At 46.7% G+C, this 20,071-nt stretch overlaps 1 pseudogene; it reads left to right on the plus strand.

The window, feature by feature from the left end:
• The window catches only part of LOC124006000, a 181,360-nt pseudogene that overhangs the window by 55,709 nt on the left and 105,580 nt on the right, over positions 1-20,071 (plus strand).

Raw genomic sequence — 20,071 nt, forward strand, 5'->3', positions numbered from 1 at the left:
TCTCATGCTACCACTAGAGTGAAAGCACCGCCAGCATTCAAAAGTGACCAAAACATCAGCCAGGAAGCATAGGAACTGAGAAGTGGTCTGTGGTCACCCCCTGCAGAACCACTACTTTATTGGGGGTGTCTTGCTAATTGCCTATAATTTCCACCTGTTGTCTATTCCATTTGCACAACAAAGTGTTCCCTTTATTTTTTTGAACATTACTTAAACGTAAATGTATCCAACAATAACCTATTAAAAGCAGTTCTGTAGCAATGAGGTTTGTGCAATAGGCTATAGGCCCAATACCATTATCACTGCATATTGGCTATGCTGGAATTGCCCTGCTAATGTTGTTCTTCTCAGATGATTTAAGTATTTCAAAACGTATGGTTTATGATCACACCGGTTCTAGATCAGTTGTTGTATTACTTGTGAAGACCAGCTGAGTGAGCATACATTTTAATAAAGTGCTTTTTTATTTCATGGACTGATGGTGCCTCCATCTGATGGTCAGCTTCAGCGGGGGGTGGGGGGGGGGGGCGCAGCAGAGGGTCCACCTCTCACCATCCCTCTGTTCTCCCTCCCTCCGTTGAGACTGACTGTGACCAAAAAGGGACGTCATCCAGCTGATGGTGAAACTTGAGTCTCATGCTCAAATTCATGTTACTCCTATGACCAGTGGAAGTGAAATATTCCTCCATATAAAAATAGACACAAGTTGCCAATAATAACAATGCAAGCATTTCGATACGCTTTGCTGCTCATTCATTGCAGCTGCAGTGCTGGTTGAAATGCGAGTGGAAGAAGGGAGAAGCTCATTTAATGGTGTATAAAAGTGTTCAATAAAAAGTGGTTACAGTGTTGAATAAAACTGTAAACGTGAACTGACTCATAAAAACAGCAGCTCTCTAGTTATGGTTTTAAAGTCTCACAGTATCAATTTGGCTGTGCATCAAGTAAACTGCAGACACGGGAATCTGAGCCATCCGATTGACCAGCTGAAGGACCATAGGTGCATTTGATTTGCTCTCCGTGCTGGCGAGTATGACACTCGGAGGCAGCGGCACAGCGAGGCCGAATCATAACAATTATTCTGGGTGATTACATTTTTTTTGGTAGTCACACTGGTGCTCCCAAAATAAAATTCCAGGTCACAAAGGAAAATGTGTTTAGAGCATATGTGACCAAAATGGTTGCACTTTAGAGCCCTGGTCCCAGCCCTTATCCTACCCTGCCCCCCCCCCCCCCCTTGTCCCCTTCCCCCACACTAGCCTGGCGGTCAGCCCACTCCGACAGGTCAGTCCCTCCCTCTATCATTATACTAGGATCTCCTCACCATGGTGAACATTATGCACAAGGACATTCATATTAATATTAGTACAACACCGTCATTGTTAAATATTGTAAGACTTTTGTCTAGTCTTGGTTTGTGGAGCTAGCTTAGCTTTAGTTAGCCTGTCTGTCTGTGGGCTGTGCTGTGCTGTCTGTGCTGTGTGTTTCTGTATCTGAGTGGGATGCTTGATTCCCGCTTATGATGATTGACAGCGTCATGCGCAGGAATCAACCCGGCCGTTTTGGGATATTACAGTGATTATGCAAATTCCGACAGTCTGGGAAATGGGAGCCATCGTTCCGGAGTGTCCCGCAACCGTGTACCATTGTGATGAGCTAGCGTCAGGTGTCAATCCCAGCCAAGGAGGAAATGAATAAATGGAGGGGGGATAGAGAGATGCATAGTAGGAATTTTCATGGTCTCCTAGGTGACAAGAGGGATTGGAAAGATTCGTTTTTTTCCACTGGCAGACACACACACACACACACATCGATATACCAGTATGAATGTTAAAATATTGATGACAGATATAAAAGTTGGAGATGAAAGAGAGGAGTGTTGAGAACAAAATGGAGAAAGAGACCGATACTGACAAGATATAGTGCTGCTTTTTATTTATTTATTTATTTTAGTGTGCTGTGACGTCGGGGACCTCTGGGTGGGTAAGGTTAACCGCCAGGTAATTGAAAAGCAGTCCGTATGTCTGACCACTGTTGACTCCGTTCACAGCCTATTCATGTGCAGCTCTAGCTGCTACCGCCACACCCCTACCTAGAGACTCTCCTCGACCGCACACTGCTGCCTCTTTGTCTGTCTCTTTGCATTTGTCCAGGGTGTTAGAAATGCTTATAACACTTGAACAATGAGCCTTGGGCTGTTATGAAGGCATATAATGACTTATAATGCATTATGACTGTTCATTCGGCCTAGACACAGGCATGTGCTTCAGAGGCAGTGTTTTTTGGGGGTTTTTTGCACATAAAATCCAAGATGGATCCAACCGTCCTATGTAGCACAGCAGAAATGTATTTCCTGTGTTTCTCCACCCAACGTTTGTAATTAAGGTGTTTGTACCGTACTGGAGCCAACAGTCAACAGCACATTGGAAGGTGTCTTTAAGACACTGTGAATTGTTGATTGGCGCACAGTAAGCAAGATTGTTGCCTCTGGAAGTACAAAAAGGAGTCACCTCATCAATAAATATGATGAGGTGGAGAGGAAACAACACAAGAGTTCTCCGAAGGAGAAGGACAGGGTCTTTAGTTCTCTGGTTTCCAAGAAGAAACAAATCAGTCAGAGCACAGACAGCACTGCAGACACTGGGCTCTGTTGTAGAGCCTTCCAGGGAAGTCTGTGGGGGTCCAGTAACCCGGAAGTTGTGCTCTGTGGTTGCTCTACAAGACTTCAGGCCTCAGCCGCAGTCATAACCCACAAATCATATCTCATATATGATCATATCAATATTTAGGTTAACCATCAAAGTTGCGGTAACTTTGATCCAGAACACACAGGAGTACATGGAACAACCAGACTTCAGAATGATATGTGCTTCAGTGAGACGGTGAGGAAGGGTGATGGTGTGTATCTTTATATGACAAGCTTAGATAGACCTATAAACCATTGGGTTCAGGCCCCAGTAGAGAAATCCATCATATCTTATTCCTTCTCAACGGAACCCACAAATGTAGACACATAAGAAACCGGAGTCTTTATGGTTCACTCTTTCTCCCTCCCAAAGATGTTCAGTCATTTTTGTTGTTGTTGAGAAGTTCACATACTTAGCCTCCATTCCTACCCACAATACACCAGGAGTTGAAGGACCCCAATCCCATTGGACAGATACCCCCAACCCTAACTACACACACCCCTCCTGTCCAATTACCGCTACACCTGACAGGCTAGCCTAATTGTTAGTGTTTTCTGCTGGAGGATCCACGGCTGGAGGAACCACGGCTGGAGGAACCACGGCTGGTGCTCCTGACACAGGAGGAACCGGGTGCTTAAGTTCACATCTTTTAACCTCATGAATATGGAAATCCCTGCCTCTAAATTAAGTCGAGGCTCTAAAGGATGTTCTATTTTCCTCCTTTCTCTTTATGTAAATTTAGGATGATAACTGAAGCAGTTATCACGTGATTTGCTTGTCAAAGTTTTGGTTTATTTCATTTGTATTTTTTTCCCGTCGTCGGGGAGATTAACGCCAGACTTTGTGTTGCTCCGTAGATAAACTTAGGTTATTACCTGCATCACCGTTCATCACTGGAGGCATGAGTGTGGATGGCTCTTTGGTAAAGTATCATAGATGCAGAAGTGTGGAATACTGTATAATTAACTAATGCTGATAATGTAATGTGTTGGTATTGCTGAAACACTGAATAGACTGTCTGGGACAAAGCTCAGGGAAAGCAGCCGCCCTCGAGAGCCCATTAACAGTGAGAGTAGTGGAGAAATGGTGTGCATAAGAAGCCCACTATCATCTCAACCAGGCTGACTGGGGCACTATTAATGAACATAATGTGTATCTACAGTATGGACCGCTTTGTACCACTGGGCTGACACAGTGCTGTGTGTGTGTTAGGCTGATCCGGGCCAGGACTATCGGCTGCCAGGGATTGGCTGGACCCTATCTTGATAGTGGGTATAGACGGGTACTGCATCACATTAAAATCCTTGCCAATCTTCCCTGTCACACTCACCACAGGAGGCAAGGAGATAGGCCTCTCACACTCTCTCTCTCCTTCGCTGCTCTTTGTCTGCTTCTATCTGTTCTCTCTCTTCCTCGCTTCTCTGTCTGCATCTATCTGTTCTCTCTCGCTGCTCTCTGTCTGCATCTCTCTGTTCTCCCTCGCTGCTCTCTGTCTGCATCTCTGTTCTCTCTCCCTCGCTGCTATCTGTCTGCATCTATCTGTTCTCTTTCTTCCTCGCTATACTGTCTGCATATTTCTGTTCTCTTTCTTCCTCGCTGCTCTCTGTCTGCATATTTCTGTTCTCTTTCTTCCTTGCTGCTCTCTGTCTGCATCTATCTGTTCTCTCTCTTCCTCGCTGCTCTCTGTCTGCATCTATCTGTTCTCTCTCTTCCTCGCTGCTCTCTGTCTGCATCTATCTGTTCTCTGTCTTCCTCGCTGCTCTCTGTCTGCATCTATCTGTTCTCTCTCTTCCTCGCTGCTCTCTGTCTGCATCTATCTGTTCTCTCTCCCTCGCTGCTCTCTGTCTGTATCCATCTGTTTTCTTTCCCTCGCTGATCTCTGTCTGCATATATCTGTTCTCTCTCTCCCTCGCTGCTCTCTGTCTGCATCTATCTGTTCTCTCTTCCTCGCTGCTCTCTGTCTGCATCTATCTGTTCTCTCTTCTCTCTGTCTGCATCTATCTGTTCTCTCTTCCTCGCTGCTCTCTGTCTGCATCCATCTGTTTTCTTTCCCTCGCTGATCTCTGTCTGCATCTATCTGTTCTCTCTTCCTCGCTGCTCTCTGTCTGCGTCTATCTGTTCTCTCTTCCTCGCTGCTCTCTGTCTGCATCTATCTGTTCTCTCTTCCTCGCTGCTCTCTGTCTGCATCTATCTGTTCTCTCTTCCTCGCTGCTCTCTGTCTGCATCTATCTGTTCTCTCTTCCTCGCTGCACTCTGTCTGCATCTATCTGTTCTCTCTCCCTCGCTGCACTCTGTCTGCATCTATCTGTTCACTCTCCCTCGCTGATCTCTGTCTGCGTCTATCTGTTCTCTCTCTTCATCGCTGCTCTCTCTCTACATCTATCTGTTCTCTCTCCCTCGCTGATCTCTGTCTGCATCTATCTGTTCTCTCTCTTCCTCACTGCTCTCTCTCTGCATCTATCTGTTTTCTCTTCCTCGCTGTCTCTGTCTGCATCTCTCTGTTCTCTCTTCCTCGCTTCTCTGTCTGCATCTATCTGTTCTCTCTCGCTGCATCTCTCTGTTCTCCCTCGCTGCTCTCTGTCTGCATCTATCTGTTTTCTCTTCCTCGCTGTCTCTGTCTGCATCTCTCTGTTCTCTCTTCCTCGCTTCTCTGTCTGCATCTATCTGTTCTCTCTCTCTGCATCTATCTGTTTTCTCTTCCTCGCTGTCTCTGTCTGCATCTCTCTGTTCTCTCTTCCTCGCTTCTCTGTCTGCATCTATCTGTTCTCTCTCGCTGCATCTCTCTGTTCTCCCTCGCTGCTCTCTGTCTGCATCTATTTGTTCTCTCTCCCTCCCTTTCTCTCTCCCACACACACAGACACAGCTACACTGTCTTTCCTGCTCTAAAGTGTATGCTTCTTGTCCACCTCGTGTGTAAGAAGCACTTCTCTCACTTCTTCCCTTTCAAGGAGACTGGTGTAGGGAAGCATCCAGGTTTGATCCAAATCACCTACTGAAATCCCTTTGTGTCATGACTGGTGAAGTCCAGTCGGATTGTGATGTTATCAGTGTGGGACGTTGCGTTTCATTCAGAGTACGTCATCCTGGTGTGACCTTTGACCTTGGTGTAGGTTTATTCCAGGTGGAGACCCAGAGTATGATCCGTATCCTGGGTCTGTCAACCACGCTGCCCAACTAACTTGACATGGCCTCCTTCCTCCACGTCAACCCCTACATCGGACTCTTCTACTTCGACAGCCGCTTCAGACCCATGTCCCTCGGACAGAGTTTCGTCGGCATCAAGTCCACCAACAAGGTGACCACATACATACACACACACACACTGCTAACACGCATCAAGCTGAACATACTGCCAGAACTCATGTGTCTTTAGCAGGACCACGAGTTTTGTTTTACCACGTTCTTCTGAATCATTTGATCTGGTTAAACGTAGGGAAAGGGGATACCTAGTGAGTTGCACAACTGAATGCATTCAACCCGAAATGTGTCTTCTGCATTTAACCCAACCGCTCTGAATCAGAGAGGTGAGGGGGCCTGCCTTAATCGATGTCTATGTCATCGGTGCCTGGATAGCAGTTGTTGTTGGGAGTTAACTTCCTTGCTCAAGGGCAGAATGGCAGGTTTTTTTACCTTGCCGGGTCAGGGATTCAAACCAGCGACCTTTCGTTTACTGGGCCAATGCTCTTAAACAGTTCTAATACAGCTAATATGGGTTTCGCTCAGATCCAGCAGCTTCATGATATGGAGGAGGATTGCTATGAGAAGGTTCTGGAGCAGATCAGAAATGGACATCGGGTAAGGTTCTCTGTACTGTGTGTTAGTCTGTCTCCCTCTCCACAGCCCCCAGCTTTACTCCACCAGACTCACTCCCCCAGCTTTACTCCACCAGACTTCCTCCCCCAGCTTTACTCCCCCAGCTCTACCCCCCCAGCTTTACTCCCCCAGCTCTACCCCCCAGCTTTACTCCACCAGACTCATTCCCCCAGCTTTTCTCCACCAGGCTCACTCCCCCAGCTTTACTCCACCAGACTTCCTCCCCCAGCTTTACTCCACCAGACTCATTCCCCCAGCTTTACTCCACCAGACTTACTCCCCCAGCTTTACTCCACCAGACTCATTCCCCCAGCTTTACTCCACCAGACTCACTCCCCCAGCTTTACTCCACCAGACTCATTCCCCCAGCTTTACTCCACCAGACTCACTCCCCCAGCTTTACTCCACCAGACTTACTCCCCCAGCTTTACTCCACCAGTCTTACTCCCCCAGATTTACTCCACCAGATTTACTCCCCCAGCTTTACTCCACCAGACTCACTCCCCCAGCTTTACTCCACCAGACTCATTCCCCCAGCTTTACTCCACCAGACTCACTCCCCCAGCTTTACTCCACCTGACTTACTCCCCCAGCTTTACTCCCCAGCTTTACTCCACCAGACTCACTCCCCCAGCTTTACTCCACCCGACTTACTCCCCCAGCTTTTCTCCACCAGACTCACTCCCCCAGCTTTACTCCACCAGATTTACTTCCCCAGCTTTACTCCACCAGACTCACTCCCCCAGCTTTACTCCACCAGACTTACTCCCCCAGCTTTACTCCACCAGACTTACTCCCCAGATTTACTCCCCCAGCTTTACTCCACCAGACTTACTCCCCCAACTTTACTCCACCAGATTTACTCCACCAGCTTTACTCCACCAGACTTACTCCCCCAGCTTTACTCCCCCAGCTTTACTCCACCAGACTCACTCCCCCAGCTTTACTCCACCAGACTTACTCCCCCAGCTTTACTCCACCAGATTTACTCCCCCAGCTTTACTCCCCCAGCTTTACTCCCCCAGCTTTACTCCACCAGACTCACTCCCCCAGCTTTACTCCACCAGACTTACTCCCCAGCTTTACTCCACCAGATTTACTCCCCCAGCTTTACTCCACCAGACTCACTCCCCCAGCTTTACTCCACCAGACTTACTCCCCAGCTTTACTCCACCAGTCTTACTCCCCCAGATTTACTCCCCCAGCTTTACTCCCCCAGCTTTACTCCCCCAGCTTTACTCCACCAGATTTACTCCACCAGCTTTACTCCACCAGACTTACTCCCCCAGCTTTACCCCCCAGCTTTACTCCACCAGATTTACTCCCCCAGCTTTACTCCACCAGACTTACTCCCCCAGCTTTACATTTACATTTACATTTAAGTCATTTAGCAGACGCTCTTATCCAGAGCGACTTACAAATTGGTGCATTCACCTTATGACATCCAGTGGAACAGCCACTTTACAATAGTGCATCTAAATCTTTTAAGGGGGGGTAGAAGGATTACTTTATCCTATCCTAGGTATTCCTTAAAGAGGTGGGGTTTCAGGTGTCTCCGGAAGGTGGTGATTTACTCCCCCAGCTTTACTCCACCAGACTCACTCCCCCAGCTTTACTCCACCAGACTCACTCCCCCAGCTTTACTCCACCAGACATACTCCCCAGCTTTACTCCACCAGACTCACTCCCCCAGCTTTACTCCACCTGACTTACTCCCCCAGCTTTATTCCCCCCCCCCCCAGCTTTACTCCACCAGACTCACTCCCCCAGCTTTACTCCACCAGACTCACTCACCCAGCTTTACTCCACCAGACTCACTCACCCAGCTTTACTCCACCAGACCCACTCCCCCAGCTTTACTCCACCAGACTCACTCCCCCAGCTTTACTCCACCAGACTCACTCCCCCAGCTTTACTTCACCAGACTCACTCCCCCAGCTTTACTCCACCAGACTCACTCCCCCAGCTTTACTTCACCAGACTCACTCCCCCAGCTTTACTTCACCAGACTCACTCCCCCAGCTTTACTCCACCAGACTCACTCACCCAGCTTTACTTCACCAGACTCACTCCCCCAGCTTTACTCCACCAGACTCACTCCCCCAGCTTTACTCCACCAGACTCACTCCCCCAGCTTTACTTCACCAGACCCACTCCCCCAGATTCCTGAGTTGTGGATTCATCCGTTTCCACTCAGCCCCATCTGCACTGTGTGTTGAGTTCCCAGTCCAGCCTGCTGGTTCTGTCTGTATCCCCTTAACATACACTCACACACCTATGTGCACAACATGTACACACACTTAGGCACACCACGAGCACATACACATGTGTGTGTTTACACATTGTCTCACTCAAACACACACAATGCACAAGTAAATGAATTTACACACAGTTTGCCTGCTGTCAATAAAGTTTTTTAAAAGGATCTGAAATACTGGACCAGGTTCTGGTATCTGAATTGGAGAATGTGGTTTGTGCATAATGTTATTATGTGTGGTTTGTGCATAATGTTATTATGTGTGGTTTGTGCATAATGTTATTATGTGTGGTTTGTGCATAATGTTATTATGTGTGGTTTGTGCATAATGTTATTATGTGTGGTTTGTGCATAATGTTATTATGTGTGGTTTGTGCATAATGTTACTATGTGTGGTTTGTGCATAATGTTTTATAATGTGTGGTTTGTGCATAATGTTACTATGTGTGGTTTGTCCATAATGTTAGTATGTGTGGTTTGTGCATAATGTTATTATGTCTGGTTTGTGCATAATGTTATTATGTGTGGTTTGTGCATAATGTTATTATGTGTGGTTTGTGCATAATGCTATTATGTGTGGTTTGTGCATAATGTTATTATGTGTGGTTTGTGCATAATGTTATTATGTGTGGTTTGTGCATAATGTTATTATGTTTGGTTTGTGCATAATGTTATTATGTGTGGTTTGTGCATAATGCTATTATGTGTGGTTTGTGCATAATGTTATTATGTGTGGTTTGTGCATAATGTTATTATGTGTGGTTTGTGCATAATGTTATTATGTGTGGTTTGTGCATAATGTTATTATGTGTGGTTTGTGCATAATGTTATTATGTGTGGTTTGTGCATAATGTTATTATGTGTGGTTTGTGCATAATGTTATTATGTGTGGTTTGTGCATAATGTTATTATGTGTGGTTTGTGCATAATGTTATTATGTGTGGTTTGTGCATAATGTTATTATGTGTGGTTTGTGCATAATGCTATTATGTGTGGTTTGTGCATAATGTTATTATGTGTGGTTTGTGCATAATGTTATTATGTGTGGTTTGTGCATAATGTTATTATGTGTGGTTTGTGCATAATGTTATTATGTTTGGTTTGTGCATAATGTTATTATGTGTGGTTTGTGCATAATGTTATTATGTGTGGTTTGTGCATAGTGTTATTATGTGTGGTTTGTGTTTTCAGTCTCACAGTAGGTGAGTCTAGATGTGATGTCATCTTTCTGTCTGTGGGTCACAGCCCTGGAGCCAAAACTCTCCAATAGGGAGCATCTGTCTAGGCTCCATATTAAATTGTCAGAAGTGGCTGTGACATATATTAATTTCATCTGGGAGGGTGATAGATGGAATTGTCTGGATGAAGCCCCCTGGCCCTCCTGTGCTGGGGTTTCAGCCCGGCAGACGGAACTTTAATAAGCTCTCAATCCAGCGGTTACTGTGGACGCTTCCCTCCTCACAGCTCTGCACTGATAAAACAGCTTCAATAAATAACAGTTTGCTGCAGTGGTTTCTATGGGCCCACAGCGAGGGGGTGGAAGAGGCGCCAGGCTATGCTACTCAATCTGTGCTAACCCCTGCTTAATATAGGTGACCCTGCAGAAAAAGAGGTTTAACTTTAGGCTAATTAATAGAATAGATTATTGATCATTAGTCATTTCCAAACCCCAGACATTCTGTAATTTCTTAAGTCACTGTGCTGAGGAGATGAAACTATCCAGCTAGGCCCTGCTGCTGCTGCCTTCAACATGGCTGAATGATGACACATTAGACTTGAAGAGAAAGAAGAGAAGTTTCAAGCTGACATCTCAAAATGCTTTGAGCTTGTAATGCATCATGTAACATGTGCTACAACCTATACAGCACGGCTTTGGTGACTCTCCTGTCTCACAAACTCATTTGACTGCTGCTATTGGACAAACTGGAGTTACTGGAAAATACATTTGATTCCAACCCTGCCTGACAATGAATGTAATACGATGATTATGACAATTCTTATTTTTAGTTCACGGTTATTGGCTGTAATTGTCCACTGTGATTATCTCCGCCCTACACACACACTGTGCACCAATGGGTTGACATTGATTCCTATGCGTGAAATGTGAAATTAGTCAGAGGGAGGGAAATCTATTTCTCTCTGTGTGTCCAGTGAACGTTTGGTAGTGACGTGGTGGTAAAAAGTCATGTTGGGTAAACTGATCGGTGGGTCCAGTGACGTTATGATACATGTGCAAAAACAAATTCTACAAAAATTGACAACGTGACCATTTGCATGACAATTAATTGTTATCCAAAATTCCATAACAGGAACAGCCCTGAGTGCGTTCGTGCGCATAGTCGGGGTGTAACTGTGCCAGCCCAGCAGTGAGTGGTTAGAACAAGAACAGTGACAGAGAGGGGGATGACACTTCTGAGCTCTGCAGCAGAACAGGAATCAATGGTGGCACATTATCTGTTCTGAGGAAACACACACCCTTCAGGCCTGTACTCACACACGTGCGCATAGAGACACACACACTCACACATGGATATTAACATGCTTTCACTCACTTTCATATCTCCCCACCCACTGTTTCTCATATTTTCACTCCCTCACTCCTCTCTCTTGGGGGGGGTTGCGAGGGGGAGAGAGTCCTTTGCCTCCATCTCATAACTGTCTTGTATTTCTGTTATTGATTGTTTTGTCTGTGGTATTGACTGTTTTACAAGGGCAGTCTGAGTGTAATAGGAAAATTACAGCCCTTCTCTGTCCTTTAACAAAAGATTAAAATGGCACCATGACCTTCTGTTGTTCTCATACAATACAGCAGGAGAGAAGTATCTGCAGTCACAATGGAGCTTTAGTGACTGCAACAGCTAGCCAACGTCTTCTGAATAGACTCAACAACCCGGTCGCATTCACAGGTAGTATCACATTTTCATTTCATTTCATTACAGTATAACGGTTTGATTTGTTTGATCGTAGCTAGCTACATAGCTAACTACATAGCCGTCTTTGTATCAAAGATAATTGTGTAGTCTAGAGCGATTTTCTAGGTTAGCTAGCCAGCTATTGTCGTTCTTTTAACGCAACGTAACGTAAACAACACTACTAGCTAGCCAGCTAGCCCCCGAATAGCAGCACTGTTGAAACTATTACACTCAACGGAACGACTTGATTAGTGTAGTGTCAACAACGCAGCCACTGCCAGCTAGCCTACTTCAGCAGTACTGTATCATTTTAATCATTTTAGTCAATAAGATTCTTGCTACGTAAGCTTAACTTTCTGAACATTCGAGACGTGTAGTCCACTTGTCATTCCAATCTCCTTTGCATTAGCGTAGCCTCTTCTGTAGCCTGTCAACTATGTGTCTGTCTATCCCTGTTCTCTCCTCTCTGCACAGACCATACAAACGCTCCACACCGCGTGGCCGCGGCCACCCTAATCTGGTGGTCCCAGCGCGCACGACCCACGTGGAGTTCCAGGTCTCCGGTAGCCTCTGGAACTGCCGATCTGCGGCCAACAAGGCAGAGTTCATCTCAGCCTATGCCTCCCTCCAGTCCCTCGACTTTTTGGCACTGACGGAAACATGGATCACCACAGACAACACTGCTACTCCTACTGCTCTCTCTTCGTCCGCCCACGTGTTCTCGCACACCCCGAGAGCTTCTGGTCAGCGGGGTGGTGGCACCGGGATCCTCATCTCTCCCAAGTGGTCATTCTCTCTTTCTCCCCTTACCCATCTGTCTATCGCCTCCTTTGAATTCCATGCTGTCACAGTTACCAGCCCTTTCAAGCTTAACATCCTTATCATTTATCGCCCTCCAGGTTCCCTCGGAGAGTTCATCAATGAGCTTGATGCCTTGATAAGCTCCTTTCCTGAGGACGGCTCACCTCTCACAGTTCTAGGCGACTTTAACCTCCCCACGTCTACCTTTGACTCATTCCTCTCTGCCTCCTTCTTTCCACTCCTCTCCTCTTTTGACCTCACCCTCTCACCTTCCCCCCTACTCACAAGGCAGGCAATACGCTCGACCTCATCTTTACTAGATGCTGTTCTTCCACTAACCTCATTGCAACTCCCCTCCAAGTCTCCGACCACTACCTTGTATCCTTTTCCCTCTCGCTCTTATCCAACACCTCCCACACTGCCCCTACTCGGATGGTATCGCGCCGTCCCAACCTTCGCTCTCTCTCCCCCGCTACTCTCTCCTCTTCCATCCTATCTTCTCTTCCCTCTGCTCAAACCTTCTCCAACCTATCTCCTGATTCTGCCTCCTCAACCCTCCTCTCCTCCCTCTCTGCATCCTTTGACTCTCTATGTCCCCTATCCTCCAAGCCGGCTCGGTCCTCCCCTCCCGCTCCGTGGCTCGATGACTCATTGCGAGGTCACAGAACAGGGCTCCGGGCAGCCGAGTGGAAATGGAGGAAAACTCGCCTCCCTGCGGACCTGGCATCCTTTCACTCCCTCCTCTCTACATTTTCCTCCTCTGTCTCTGCTGCTAAAGCCACTTTCTACCACTCTAAATTCCAAGCATCTGCCTCTAACCCTAGGAATCTCTTTGCCACCTTCTCCTCCCTCCTGAATCCTCCTCCCCCTCTCCCCCCCTCCTCCCTCTCTGCAGATGACTTCGTCAACCATTTTGAAAAGAAGGTCGACGACATCCGATCCTCGTTTGCTAAGTCAAACGACACCACTGGTTCTGCTCACACTGCCCTACCCTGTGCTCTAACCTCTTTCTCCCCTCTCTCTCCAGATGAAATCTCGCGTCTTGTGACGGCCGGCCGCCCAACAACCTGCCCGCTTGACCCTATCCCCTCCTCTCTTCTCCAGACCATTTCCGGAGACCTTCTCCCTTACCTCACCTCGCTCATCAACTCATCCCTGACCGCTGGCTACGTCCCTTCCGTCTTCAAGAGAGCGAGAGTTGCACCCCTTCTGAAAAAACCTACACTCGATCCCTCCGATGTCAACAATTACAGACCAGTATCCCTTCTTTCTTTTCTCTCCAAAACTCTTGAACGTGCCGTCCTTGGCCAGCTCTCCCGCTATCTCTCTCTGAATGACCTTCTTGATCCAAATCAGTCAGGTTTCAAGACTAGTCATTCAACTGAGACTGCTCTCCTCTGTATCACAGAGGCACTCCGCACTGCTAAAGCTAACTCTCTCTCCTCTGCTCTCATCCTTCTAGATCTATCGGCTGCCTTCGATACTGTGAACCATCAGATCCTCCTCTCCACCCTCTCCGAGTTGGGCATCTCCGGCGCGGCCCACGCTTGGATTGCGTCCTACCTGACAGGTCGCTCCTACCAGGTGGCGTGGCGAGAATCTGTCTCCTCACCACGCGCTCTCACCACTGGTGTCCCCCAGGGCTCTGTTCTAGGCCCTCTCCTATTCTCGCTATACACCAAGTCACTTGGCTCTGTCATAACCTCACATGGTCTCTCCTATCATTGCTATGCAGACGACACACAATTAATCTTCTCCTTTCCCCCTTCTGATGACCAGGTGGCGAATCGCATCTCTGCATGTCTGGCAGACATATCAGTGTGGATGACGGATCACCACCTCAAGCTGAACCTCAGCAAGACGGAGCTGCTCTTCCTCCCGGGGAAGGACTGCCCGTTCCATGATCTCGCCATCACGGTTGACAACACCATTGTGTCCTCCTCCCAGAGCGCTAAGAACCTTGGCGTGATCCTGGACAACACCCTGTCGTTCTCAACCAACATCAAGGCGGTGGCCCGTTCCTGTAGGTTCATGCTCTACAACATCCGCAGAGTACGACCCTTCCTCACACAGGAAGCGGCGCAGGTCCTAATCCAGGCACTTGTCATCTCCCGTCTGGATTACTGCAACTCGCTGTTGGCTGGGCTCCCTGCCTGTGCCATTAAACCCCTTCAACTCATCCAGAACGCCGCAGCCCGTCTGGTGTTCAACCTTCCCAAGTTCTCTCACGTCACCCCGCTCCTCCGTTCTCTCCACTGGCTTCCAGTTGAAGCTCGCATCCGCTACAAGACCATGGTGCTTGCCTACGGAGCTGTGAGGGGAACGGCACCTCAGTACCTCCAGGCTCTGATCAGGCCCTACACCCAAACAAGGGCACTGCGTTCATCCACCTCTGGCCTGCTCGCCTCCCTACCACTGAGGAAGTACAGCTCCCGCTCAGCCCAGTCAAAACTGTTCGCTGCTCTGGCCCCCCAATGGTGGAACAAACTCCCTCACGACGCCAGGACAGCGGAGTCAATCACCACCTTCCGGAGACACCTGAAACCCCACCTCTTTAAGGAATACCTAGGATAGGATAAGTAATCCCTCTCACCCCCCCTCCCCTTTAAGATTTAGATGCACTATTGTAAAGTGACTGTTCCACTCGATGTCATAAGGTGAATGCACCAATTTGTAAGTCGCTCTGGATAAGAGCGTCTGCTAAATGACTTAAATGTAAATGTAAATGAACAAACACCACTGTACAGTAGTGCTATTAGATGAAAGAGGAATGTTGTAGCGTACAGTGTGGGCTGACCTCTACCTCTGTGTTTTTTGACCTTTGACCCCAGACTGACCTGTGTCTGTGTTCTCTGCGTCTCCATTCCAGGTGATGGTGTTTGTCTATGCTCAAGACTGAATTCTCTCCATCCTCTGTGTTTTTCCCTTTGACCCAGACAGACCCATGTCTCTGTTCTCTGTGTGACCCAGGTGATAGTGTTTGTCTCGCTCGTAATGCCCCGGTGTGGACAGTAAACGTGGGTTAGGAGTGACTACTGGTTAGGAGTAGACGTGTGTTAGGAGTGACTACTGGTTAGGAGTAGACGTGGGTTAGGAGTGACTACTGGTTAGGAGTAGACGTGGGTTAGGAGTGACTACTGGTTAGGAGTAGACGTGGGTTAGGAGTGACTACTGGTTAGGAGTAGACGTGGGTTAGGAGTGACTACTGGTTAGGAGTAGACGTGGGTTAGGAGTGACTACTGGTTAGGAGTAGACGTGGGTTAGGAGTGACTACTGGTTAGGAGTAGACGTGACGTGGGTTAGGAGTGACTACTGGTTAGGAGTAGACGTGGGTAGGAGTAACTACTGGTTAGGAGTAGACGTGGGTAGGAGTAACTACTGGTTAGGAGTAGACATGGGTTAGGAGTGACTACTGGTTAGGAGTAGACATGGATTATTAGGAGTAACTACTGGTTAGGAGTAGACGTGGGTTAGGAGTAACTACTGGTTAGGAGTAGAAGTGGGTTAGGAGTGACTATTGGTTAGGAGTAGACGTGGGTTAGGAGTAACTACTGGTTAGGAGTAGACGTGGGTTAGGACCAGACGTGGGTAGGAGTAACTACTGGTTAGGAGTAGATGTGGGTTAGGAGGAACTACTGGTTAGAAATAACTACTGGTTAGGAGTAGATGTGGGTAGGAGTAACTACTGGTTAGGAGTAGACGTGGGTAGGAGTAACTACTGGTTAGGAGTAGACATGGGTTAGGAGTGACTACTGGTTAGGAGTAGACATGGGTTATTAGGAGTAACTACTGGTTAGGAGTAGACGTGGGTTAGGAGTAACTACTGGTTAGGAGTAGAAGTGGGTTAGGAGTGACTATTGGTTAGGAGTAGACGTGGGTTAGGACCAGACGTGGGTAGGAGTAACTACTGGTTAGGAGTAGATGTGGGTTAGGAGGAACTACTGGTTAGAAATAACTACTGGTTAGGAGTAGATGTGGGTTAGGAGTGACTACTGCTTAGGAGTAGACGTGGGTTAGGAGTAACTACTGGTTAGGAGTAGATGTGGGTTAGGACGAGAGGTGGGTAGGAGGAACTCCTGGTTAGGAGTAGATGTGGGTTAGGAGTAACTACTGGTTAGGAGTAGACGTGGGTTAGGACTATACGTGGTTAGGAGAAACTACTGGATAGGAGTAACTACTGTTTAGGAGTAGACGTGGGTTAGGAGTAACTACTGGTTAGGAGTAGACGTGGGTTAGGAGTAACTACTGCTTAAGAGTAGATGTGGGTTAGGAGTGACTACTGGTTAGGAGTAGACGTGGGTTAGGAGTGACTACTGGTTAGGAGTAGGCATGGGTTAGGAGTGACTACTGGTTAGGAGTAGACGTGGGTAGGAGTAACTACTGGTTAGGAGTAGATGTGGGTTAGGACAGAATACTGCTTAGGAGTAGATGTTGGTTAGGAGTAACTACTGGTTAGGAGTAGATGTGGGTTAGGAGTGACTACTGGTTAGGAGTAGACGTGGGTTAGGACTATACGTGGTTAGGAGTAACTACTGGTTAGGAGTAGACGTGGGTTAGGAGTGACTACTGGTTGGGAGTAAACATGGGTTAGGACTAACTACTGGTTAGGAGTAGACATGTGTTGGAGTATCTACTGGTTAGGAGTAGACATGGGTTAGGAGTAACTACTGGTTAGGAGTAACTCCTAACTACTGGTTAGGAGTAGATGTGGGTTAGGAATGACTACTGGTTAGGAGTAGAAGTGGGTAGGAGTAACTACTGGTTAGGAGTAGACATGGGTTAAGAGTAACTACTGGTTAGGAGTAACTACTGGTTAGGAGTAGACGTGGGTTAGGACGAGTCGTGGGTAGGAGTAACTACTGGTTAGGAGTAGATGTGGGTTAAGAGTGATTACTGGTTAGGAGTAGACGTGGGTTAGGAGTGACTACTGGTTAGGAGTAGACGTGGGCTAGGACGAGAGGTGGGTTGGAGGAACTACTGGTTAGAAGTAGATATGGGTTAGAAGTAACTACTGGTTAGGAGTAACTACTGGTTCGGAGTAGATGTGGGTTAGGAGTGACTACTGGTTAGGAGTAGACGTGGGTTAGGAGTAACTAACGTTACTGTGACTGTAGACTCCAGTCTACTGGAGTGTTTACTAATGTTAAGGTAACTGTAGACTACAGTCTACTGGAGTGTTTACTAACGTTACTGTGACTGTAGACTCCAGTCTACTGGAGTGTTTACTAACGTTACTGTAACTGTAGACTCCAGTCTACTGGAGTGTTTACTAATGTTAAGGTAACTGTAGACTCCAGTCTACTGGAGTGTTTACTAACGTTACTGTAACTGTAGACTCCAGTCTACTGGAGTGTTTACTCATGTTAAGGTAACTGAAGACTCCAGTCTACTGGAGTGTTTACTAACGTTACTGTAACTGTAGACTCCAGTCTACTGGGGAGGGTACTAAAGTTACTGTAACTGTAGACTCCAGTCTACTGGAGAGGGTACTAAAGTTACTGTAACTGTAGACTCCAGTCTACTGGAGTGTTTACTAACGTTACTGTAACTGTAGACTCCAGTCTACTGGAGTGTTTATTCATGTTAAGGTAACTGTAGACTCCAGTCTACTGGAGAGGGTACTAAAGTTACTGTAACTGTAGACTCCAGTCTACTGGAGAGGGTACTAAAGTTACTGTAACTGTAGACTCCAGTCTACTGGAGTGTTTTCTAACTCTACTGTAACTGTAGACTCCAGTCTACTGGAGAGGGTACTAATGTTACTGTAACTGTAGACTCCAGTCTACTGGGGAGGGTACTAACGTTACTGTGACTGTAGACTCCAGTCTACTGGAGTGTTTACTAATGTTAAGGTAACTGTAGACTACAGTCTACTGGAGTGTTTACTAACGTTACTGTGACTGTAGACTCCAGTCTACTGGAGTGTTTACTAACGTTACTGTAACTGTAGACTCCAGTCTACTGGAGTGTTTACTAATGTTAAGGTAACTGTAGACTCCAGTCTACTGGAGTGTTTACTAACGTTACTGTAACTGTAGACTCCAGTCTACTGGAGTGTTTACTCATGTTAAGGTAACTGAAGACTCCAGTCTACTGGAGTGTTTACTAACGTTACTGTAACTGTAGACTCCAGTCTACTGGGGAGGGTACTAAAGTTACTGTAACTGTAGACTCCAGTCTACTGGAGAGGGTACTAAAGTTACTGTAACTGTAGACTCCAGTCTACTGGAGTGTTTACTAACGTTACTGTAACTGTAGACTCCAGTCTACTGGAGTGTTTATTCATGTTAAGGTAACTGTAGACTCCAGTCTACTGGAGAGGGTACTAAAGTTACTGTAACTGTAGACTCCAGTCTACTGGAGAGGGTACTAAAGTTACTGTAACTGTAGACTCCAGTCTACTGGAGTGTTTTCTAACTCTACTGTAACTGTAGACTCCAGTCTACTGGAGAGGGTACTAATGTTACTGTAACTGTAGACTCCAGTCTACTGGGGAGGGTACTAACGTTACTGTAACTGTAGACTCCAGTCTACTGGAGTGTTTACTAATGTTACTGTAACCGTAGACACCAGTCTACTGGAGTGTTTACTAATGTTACTGTAACTGTAGACTCCAGTCTACTGGAGTGTTTACTAATGTTACTGTAACCGTAGACACCAGTCTACTGGAGTGTTTACTAATGTTACTGTAACCGTAGACACCAGTCTACTGGAGTGTTTACTAATGTTACTGTAACTGTAGACGCCAGTCTACTGGAGAGGGTACTAACTCTACTGTAACTGTAGACTCCAGTCTACTGGAGAGGGTACTAATGTTACTGTAACTGTAGACTCCAGTCTACTGGCGTGTTTACTAATGTTACTGTAACTGTAGACTCCAGTCTACTGGAGAGGGTACTAAAGTTACTGTAACTGTAGACTCCAGTCTACTGGGGAGGGTACTAAAGTTACTGTAACTGTAGACTCCAGTCTACTGGAGAGGGTACTAATGTTACTGTAACTGTAGACTCCAGTCTACTGGAGTGTTTACTAATGTTACTGTAACTGTAGACTCCAGTCTACTGGAGTGTTTACTAATGTTACTGTAACTGTAGACTCCAGTCTACTGGAGTGTTTTCTAACGCTACTGTAACTGTAGACTCCAGTCTACTGGAGTGTTTACTAATGTTACTGTAACTGTAGACTCCAGTCTACTGGAGAGGGTACTAAAGTTACTGTAACTGTAGACTCCAGTCTACTGGGGAGGGTACTAAAGTTACTGTAACTGTAGACTCCAGTCTACTGGAGAGGGTACTAATGTTACTGTAACTGTAGACTCCAGTCTACTGGAGAGGGTACTAATGTTACTGTAACTGTAGACCCCAGTCTACTGGAGAGGGTACTAATGTTACGTTAACTGTAGACTCCAGTCTACTGGGGAGGGTACTAATGTTACTGTAACTGTAGACTCCAGTCTACTGGAGTGTTTTCTAACTCTACTGTAACTGTAGACTCCAGTCTACTGGAGTGTTTACTAATGTTACTGTAACCATAGACACCAGTCTACTGGAGTGTTTTCTAATGCTACTGTAACTGTAGACTTCAGTCTACTGGGGAGGGTA

Source organism: Oncorhynchus gorbuscha, linkage group LG19 (genome assembly GCF_021184085.1).
Source record: "Oncorhynchus gorbuscha isolate QuinsamMale2020 ecotype Even-year linkage group LG19, OgorEven_v1.0, whole genome shotgun sequence".
NCBI classification, from domain to species: Eukaryota; Metazoa; Chordata; class Actinopteri; order Salmoniformes; family Salmonidae; genus Oncorhynchus; species Oncorhynchus gorbuscha.